Raw genomic sequence first — 9,187 nt, forward strand, 5'->3', positions numbered from 1 at the left:
CTCTCTCTCTCTCTCTCTCTCTCTCTCTCTCTCTCTCTCTCTCTCTCTCTCTCTCTCTCTCTCTCTCTCTCTCTCTCAGGTACCGGAAGGCTCGCTCGGCGTCGTTCCCAGTCTCGTCGTCGTTGGCCTCAACGTCGTCGTGGCCATCGAGAAAAACCTCCTGTCTAAACTAGGACTTCGTTGAATTTCCGGTTTCTTCCTCCTTCCTCCTACTTTATGGAATAATCCTCTTCTCCCTTCCCCGATACAAAGACACGTGACTCTTCCCCTTCACCTTCGTCTTCCGGATATTTCTTTTGTCTCGTCTTTTCTTTTCCTTCTTTTCCAGACGGTGAATTTCCGACTCGTTAAACGGATTTAATTTCACCGAGTCTAACAAGCGCGATAACGGCGAGTCCCCGGCTTTAAATCCGAGATGGCACCAGCATATCGGCGTAGTCTTGTTTTGAAAGCGAGGACGACCCAGTTCGAGGACGACGACGAGGAGCGACCGCGCTTCGCTACTCTTGTCCTTCCTCGTCTGCGTTCTCGTACTCGAGATAAGAGCAGTCGTGAGGGCTAGTGGTTGGACTCCGCGACAATTCTGTAAAATTACATAAACGGTCGATGGAACTGGGAGACTCCGTTTTACTTTGCAGTTATGTCCATTTTTACATGGAAAAAATAATCATAATTAATTAACATATTAAGATATACTATTAAATAGAGTCAATTTCAGCTTAAAAATGTGTAAATAAAAAGAAAAGTATATTTTTGTAGATTTTGATCTTCTGGATATGATAAATTATTTAAAAGATCCCAATTTTTGTACGTATACCTTTTTTATACACTTGAATTTCATTCTAATTCTACTATATTCTTTTACTGTATATCTCGAATTAAAAATTTTTAACTGTTAAACATTATTATTAAGTTTAACATTTAAAAGAGTAGAAAAGAAAATAGAAATTCACTTTTGTTCATTAATTAAAAAAGACAGGCAAATATTTTTGAATGATAGTGTAGGTGCAGATCTGAAAATAATTTTGTTGGACTATTAAAATAACTATGTAGGACACTCAAGCATGATGAAGAATATCGCTATGAAAATAATTTTGACATTCTAGCAACCACTTTGAGTATTCTACGTAATTATTTTAACAAAATTATATTCAGATCTGTACCTAGCTAAATTTTTAAATTACTTTAGCAAAGGTGTTCTTTCTGTGCATGATTGGATTATTCTGGGAATAATTCTGGAATATATTTTTTTTATTTTTATTTTCGCCTCCAGCGGCAACAAATATAAATTGTTGTAAAATATTTTTGTATGGATATTGTTTGATATATTTTTTCTTTTTTAATAATTATTCTTTATGAACTTTTGAATATGAAATTCTATTGAAATAATAAAAAGTGTTATATTAATTAAAATCTTTATATTTTTAAAAAATACTATCATAAGCTGTTCAACGTGCTTATTCCGTTTACAAAATTTTTAAATTTTTACTTACTTTTTTTCAGAAAATTACAATTAAATTCATATTAATTATTGGGTTGTCCGGAAAGTTCATGCCGGTGTTGAAGGAAAATTGAAACGCAGAAAATTTTAATTTAATAAATGTATACTAAAATTTAAATTTTAGTCGGCACGAACTTTTCGGATAACTCAATATTTTCTTAAATACTAAACCGGAAAACATTCAATAATATTACAATATGTTATTTATAATAACGAATATGTTATTTGTAATAACTTCAATTATGAAAACAAGTGTTCGTTTAAAAACTCGTGAACTTTCGGATTAAAGAAGTGTTGATAAAACGAAATAGAATTTGATTAACATATTTATAATCATAATAAATAATCTGATATCAAATGTTTGATTATGTTTATCAAAATTTATGCAGTCAAATGTGTATCTGCAGGTTATTTTAAAATTATTAATCGTTTATATTTTACCAAATAATCTGATTATTCTATATATACATATTCTACATGTACTTTTATACGTACTAATTTATTCTACATTTTACATTTTTTCAGTAACAATATGAATTAACTTTAATCTTTAATTTGCTCTTTATCTTTTCCTAATTAAAAGAATATATAAAAATTTTTCAATGTTTAAGATTTTCATCAAATTATTAATATTCTTATAAGATTCTTATTGACACATTAATATTGTTAAATTGCTTGTCAATTTAATATGTAATATTACTACTTTCATTTTGTTCATAATTGCGTTTCAAGACTGAAAAAGATTTCGGCGTTTGGTTTGCAGAATTGGATATAAATTCACACATAAATATTCTAAGCACTAAGATTAGCTTTAATCGAAAATAGGATTTTTCTTATTTAATATTTATTCTTCTCGCTCCATTTTTCTATTTATAATAAAAAGCTTAACTGAGTAAATTAATTTTTAAATTTATTTAAATTTTAATTTAATTTCAAAATTAATCTACATTGGACAGAAATGGACATTACATACATTTTTTAGAACTTACGACGAATTTGAAGTCAATAACACGTGCACCGAGAGTGCATTTGTCGCACGATCCATCTAAACTTTTTCGGAAACGAACGGTCATGTGGGAAGAATTGAGAACAGGGGAGAGAAAACAAGAAGGGCGAAATCGACTCTCTCGAGGGAGCAGAAAATTATCGGTGACGTGATGGAGGCGACTTTTACTGCATGTGACTACACTATAGGAAACGGTAGACAGCTTCTAATCATAGTGGTGCCGTATAAGATTAAAGGTATTGATTAGAGTCTCAAATAAGAGATTGGATACCAATAGATCATAGACATTCGGTCAGCCATATTTTTTAGGATCTCATGCTTAAGATAGAATGAAATATCTACGCATTTCATTCTATTTTATCTATCTCTCATTCTATCTCAAATAAGTCCTGAAAAATATGGCGAAGCAATCAGAAGTTGTCTAAACGATATCCAATCTCTTACTTGAGGATCTCTAGATACCGACATGTTTTGGCGAAATCCTGCGAGTAAGAAAGAAATATATATACGTACTCTATCTAATAGTGTAACTATCAATTGTTACCTGCTCCCAAGTAGTAGGGTGACGTTTTATTGATATTAAAGATGTTAAAGACATTAGAGACATCATTAAGACATCATTTGACATCACCTTGCTACTTGAGTCAATTGTTATCCTGTCGCAAATTGACTCAGGTGCATTATGAGACAGAATATAACAATAAAATATTGGGGATCATGAAATTGTGCATTTGTTTATAAGCAATATATTTTATGTATAACATTTATACAGTGTATACTGCTGATTGCGTAAATAGATGTGTGTGTGTATTATTACGTATATTGTAACAATACATACACATTATGAATCTATTTATGCAATATACACGTAAATGATTGTTTATACACTACATAAATGTTATACATAAAGTATATTACTTGCAAACAAATGCACAATTTCGTGATTCCCAATATTTTATTGTTATATCCTGTCTCATAATACACCTGAGTCAATTTCCTGTGGAACCCATATGGGAATATGCGGCAGGGATTAGCTGTATGATTAAGTGCAATGTATAATAAATAACATTGCTGATGTGAATTTATATTGCAAAAAGAATAGTAATATGATTGGTTTTAGTTAAGTATTAACAAGTCAACAACTTAACAAGTCTATGAACAAAGGATATATTATCTTTAAATTTCTTGGAGTGAAATCTCACTCCAAAAGAATTAAAATACTATCATTGAAAAAGAGTGAGAAATTTTCACTCTTAAGTAAGATTAGATTTTCACTCTTTTTTAGAGTGAGATTCACTTCGAACAAGGAGTAAGATTTCTTTCTCTTGGAATGAATCTCACTTTAAAAAAGTAAAAATCTGTTTAAATCTGAGTTTAAATCTGCCACTCTTTTTCAATAATGGCAGCATTTTAAAGTGAGATTTTACTCCAAGAAATTTAAACCCAGAATGTTGATGTGATGGGAGATAATATAAATAATATAATATAAATAATAAATATAAAAATGGAATTCCATAAAAAATTCATCTTTACATAAAGTAAAATTGTTTGTTTTATAAATATTTACAATGTTATAATAAAAAGATTCATAATACCTGCAAATACATACAGATTGATTAAAGTACATAGTCGATTTGTTTATGAATTTTGATCAGAAATCAATACAATTGAAAAATGGTGGGAATAGCTAAAACATGGCGGACCAATCACAAGTGATAGTCGCATGGCGCCACTCTGATTAGAAGCTTTCTAGGGAACGGTATCGGCTTCTCGCCTGCCTATATCGCGCATCCGCTTTTCGGACTAATAATTTCGCCCGACGACTTCCGGTCCGTGATTGCTCGGGAAACTGCTAATGCGTGCTACGTCCTACATAGAGTGTACATATATACGCCGGGCGCATCGGCACGTAGCATCGGAGTGTATATCTCGACGGGGAGGATGCGAGAGGGTGGATTTTGGGCAAAGACTGGTGGATGGCATGGGCGGGAGTCGGACAAGGGCAAGGGCACGAATATATACATATAAATATGATTATATCGTGAAAACGTCTACACATACACAGGTATATCTCGAGATTGCCCCCGTAATCCCATAATCGTGTTCGACTCGAACGATGGAAACGGGTCGGTTTCTCCTCTCCCTTTTCTATTTCTCCGTTCAGGGTGGAAATAGCGCGTGCGAGCGGTCGGGGTATAAACACGCATAATATCGTGAATCGCATCAGGAATCGCCCTAGTAATCCCGGTAACTGTTCAATCTGATGATGAAATCCGGGATCAGGGAAAAGAGCAAGTTACAGGAGGAAAGCCTTCACTTTCCCCGTCTCAATCGCCCCTTTCGCATCAGAAATGAATCTAGGGGCGTTGTAACCGCATGAAAATAGCTCAAACACAGGACTGCAATTATGTAAACATAGGTAATATCGCGAATCGTTTCGAGATTGCCCCGATAATTCTCCAATAATCGTCCGGCTTGTCGACGAAACGCGTAGCGTTTTCCTGTGGAAAACGAAAGGGTTGGAAGGAGAGGGAGAGGAATCAGAAAACGGAAAGTTTTCTCTTCGCCAACCTTTTTTCAACGAATAACTGCGTGGAAGTGAGCGGCTGGAGGTGGGTAGGGGGTGGCAGGATTGAGTGCACCCAGATTGCTTCCGGCCGTTCGCTTCCGTGCATCGCCGCTAATCGACGGACGTCTTTAATAATTTCAAATTCTCTACACACAAATTGCGATCAGCGCGACCGGAAAAGAACCGGAGACTCGTCTTATTTAATTAATTAAAAAGGGGTTTTAATGCTGCCCGCGGCATCCAAAGCAAAAGAATGACACGTGTCCCTTTTCTGTAGGTATATGTTCTCTCTCGATATTATTTTTATGAAACATAAGAATTATTAATAATAATTATATAGCAAAAATAATAATATTTACGTAAAATATAATAATTAAATATTTTATATAATAATTTTCTCTCGATATTATTTTTGTGTTATAAATAAAAGAATTAATAACAATTATATAGCAAATAATTACGTGAAATGTAATAATTATAATAATTATAATAAATATAATAAACACAATAAAAAAGAATTTTTGAAATTCAACATCGTATTAATAGTTAATATAAAAGCGTTAGGAATCAGTGCGATAAATAGTTATAATAATTATACATACAATCTTAGTCAAAAATATTAAGCACTTATATTTTTTTCGTTTATCTGGAATTTTTTTATCAGCATTGTTATTTACTGATTATCGGCATTATATATAAAAAATTAAAAGGTCTTTGAAATAAAAGATAATTTACAGAAAATATCAATTTTTAAAACTTTAAATAATGGTTAATATTTAAGTTAATATTTAATTGATATTTTTGGCCAAGGCTGTATATAATAATTATATGTAGACTGTCTTCGAATCGGTCACATGTTCTTTATTTGCGAACTCTTTGTCCAATTTCGCGAGAGATACAAATTCTATATGTTTAGCAGGAGAAAAAGTAATATGAAATAATTAAATCTTTATATTACATAATAAGTAAAAAAAGACCGATGCGAATAATATAAAGAATCTGAAAGAACTTCATTCGGTCACTGAATATTATTGCCTAATAATATTTTAGCGTGAATTTATGTTTTCTAGTATTGCTGTTTTTCTTTTATTGATGCGGAAAAGGTTTATAAAAATCAAGAACCGTGGAAAAAATCAATAGAGGGTAACGCAAGACGAATGAATGAAGATGTGAAGAATCTAATCGAACTGTAGATAATACGAAGTATACGAAAGATTGCTATGTAATAATACAGACGTTTCGATTTTTTCGTCTTTGAAAAAATAATGATGCAACTGTTTGTCCAAATAGTATACGATTTATATCAGTCTGTATTATTTTTCGTTTTTATTCAATGACATTTTCTTAACAATTCCTATCCTCTCTCAAAAATAAATAAAAGACATTAATTCAATGTAAAAATTTATATCACATACCCTAAATATCAAACAAACAAGAATGATTCAATCCCTTAAGTTAAATAATATTTGATTTTTAACTCTCCTATGTGTGTCAAAATATGAATTAATCCATTTCTGTGGTTGAATTACTCAGTTTCAAAGTAAATAACGTCCATATTATCGTGCTCACAGTAAATAATAAACTAAATTCGAGTCAAATTTAATACATTTCTTGAATTACATTGTTTAACCGTTTAGCTGTATTATACATTTTAGTTAAACAAATAATAACATATTCGGTAGAAGCAATGAACAATTTACAAAAATAATTAAAAATAATTCAAATTGGATATAATCTGACATTTATGTGAATTTAACAGTGTACATAAAGGATTAATCCTCATTTCTATCAATGTAGATTAACTGTAATCTGGATTCATTTCATTCTCTCTTTTCTAATCCTTAGAACTAGAAAAGGATAAAAAATAAGTTAAATCGAGATTAAAGTTAATCTACGTTGGTAGAAATGGACATAAGAAATATACAACTTGGATTTTCTAATAATTTCTCATTAAAGTATTTATGTGTTTAATGAAATAAAACAAATAAAATAAGCAGTTTAGGGAAAAAAAATAATTTTTAATTTAGACTTTCTCACAAACTTGACAAAAGTTCTTTTTATAAAGTATACTTTTGCAACTTTTATATTTTATCTAAAATATAAATAATATAAATAAAGGAAAAGTCAGCATAAAGAAAAATAATAACAAACGTGTTATCTTCAAGCTACCTTTTTATTTAAAAAAAGATTCACGCCTCCGGCAACTAACTAGATAACTTCTTTGTAACTTAACGAAGTTTTTATCGCTTGGTGTCCGTACCAATAATCGCCACGCCTCGACGAAACTCTCCGTCATGATAACAGCATCGATCCGTTCCGGGATCCAGCGGGAACTCAGAGGAATAGATCCCGTGGCCCATTGCAGAGTTGCTACAAATTCCTCATTCTAAAATTCCACAACTTTTCCCTGATTTTCAGACAAAATTTCATGATTTTCCCTGAAGCTCCAATAATATTTTGAAAGTTTTCGCATTTTCGTTCTAATTTAGAAATCGTCGAATATTTTGTTAGAAGAGGAATTCAACATAGTAATATAAATTATTATTATTATCTTTTTGAAAACAAAGAATTTTAGATTTCCGGAAAACTTTGCAACATTCCCTGACTTTTCCCTTATTTTCCTGATAGTTTTCAACTATCCTAACATTTTCTTAATTTCTCTGATTTCCAGTTTTGTGGAATCTCTGTTTCGTCGTACAGTTAAATGGAATAGATAATAGACAAAGCAACAAACTCACCGAGTAGACATGAACGAACTATTCGAGAGTCCTCTAGCCATCCGAATCCTTTCTCCGTCGATCATCCGATCAATGCGCCCTGTTGAACGATCCTCACGCGATAATTTAAAAGATCACAGATCGAAATCGCCGTGTATCGCGCATCTTCATCTCCAGCCCGCGTCAGCCCGGCTAATTAACCGCGATCGATTCTCTCGCGAAGCGAGAAACAGCGAGACAGCTTCTCTCTCGCGCGCTTCCCGCACCCTCGACTTTCCCTCTCATTCGCTTCGTCTTCACTCTCTCCGCGCGGGGATTTCCCGCCGTGTAAAATCTCGTCTCGCGGCTGCCGCGAATGACTCTCGCGCTACCTTATCGCGTTTTCCCGCGAATATCCTGATACGGTGACGAACTCTGCCTGCGTGGAAAATCGAACATCTCCCAGTTAGCGTTCCCCCGTTGTCTTCGCGATTTCGGACCGCGTCATGCCACGAGTCTCATTCCGCGAAATCTCGAACTACGTGCTGCACACGTCGATTAAATCGGCAAGCGATGATCGAGGAGAATTTTGAGCGTTGCTCTGAATCCAAAGAAGACGAGCGAAACGAGACCTATCGCTTTTACGATTCCCCGTAGGAAGCTCATGGATCTTTTAAACGACGAATGCTCGCATCATCAAAGAGAAACACGCTCTTCGACACTCCGCGAATTCTGAAATTCGTTTTGACAAAACGGGAAGCAACTCTCGTCGGGACTTTTGCGAATTGATCCTCGAAATCTCGCGAGTTCCGAGCCGCGAGGATTCATCGGAGAGATATTCGGGAATGACAGAAAGGGAAAGAGAGAGAGAGATAGAGAGTAAGAAAGAGAGAAAGAAAGAAAGGGAGAGAAAGGATCGTTTTAAGCGGCTCGATGTAACTCGGAGACACCCTTTCGTCTCGCTTTGAATCCTATTCTCTCCGCCCCAGTGATCGGTCGGGCAACCGAGCGAAACGATCGCACGAGCCTCGCGAGAGAATCTCATCCGAGAGATCAGAGACCTATCATCCCTCGCTCGCGTGGACGATCGTCCACTTCAGCGTCCACCCGCGGGGGATGTCGTAACTCGCGCGACAGAGCGAGCCTCTTAAAGGGCGGGGGATGATGTCGCGATTGCAGCCGCCACAGCACGACTGGCCGAACGGGCCGCCGAGCGAGCGGGCCACCACCAAACCACCCCCTTCTCGAACGAAACTACCCTCTCTCTCCCTCTCCCTCTTCCTCGACCCCGCCGTTTCGCTCTCGGTTCTGCTCGGTTCCGTCCCGGCGTCCTTCCTCCCTCCCTTCTCTCTCTCTCTCTCTCCCTCTCTCTCTCTCTCTCTCTCTCTCTCTCTCTCTCTCTCTCTCTCTCTCTC

The 9,187-nt window shown here is 34.9% G+C and overlaps 1 pseudogene; it reads right to left on the reverse strand.

The window, feature by feature from the left end:
- Positions 1 to 209: 209 nt before the first annotated feature.
- Positions 210 to 7,436, reverse strand: LOC105623639 (annotated as a pseudogene).
- Positions 7,437 to 9,187: the final 1,751 nt, after the last annotated feature.

Source organism: Atta cephalotes (assembly GCF_000143395.1).
Source record: "Atta cephalotes unplaced genomic scaffold scaffold00061, whole genome shotgun sequence".
Taxonomy (NCBI): Eukaryota; Metazoa; Arthropoda; class Insecta; order Hymenoptera; family Formicidae; genus Atta; species Atta cephalotes.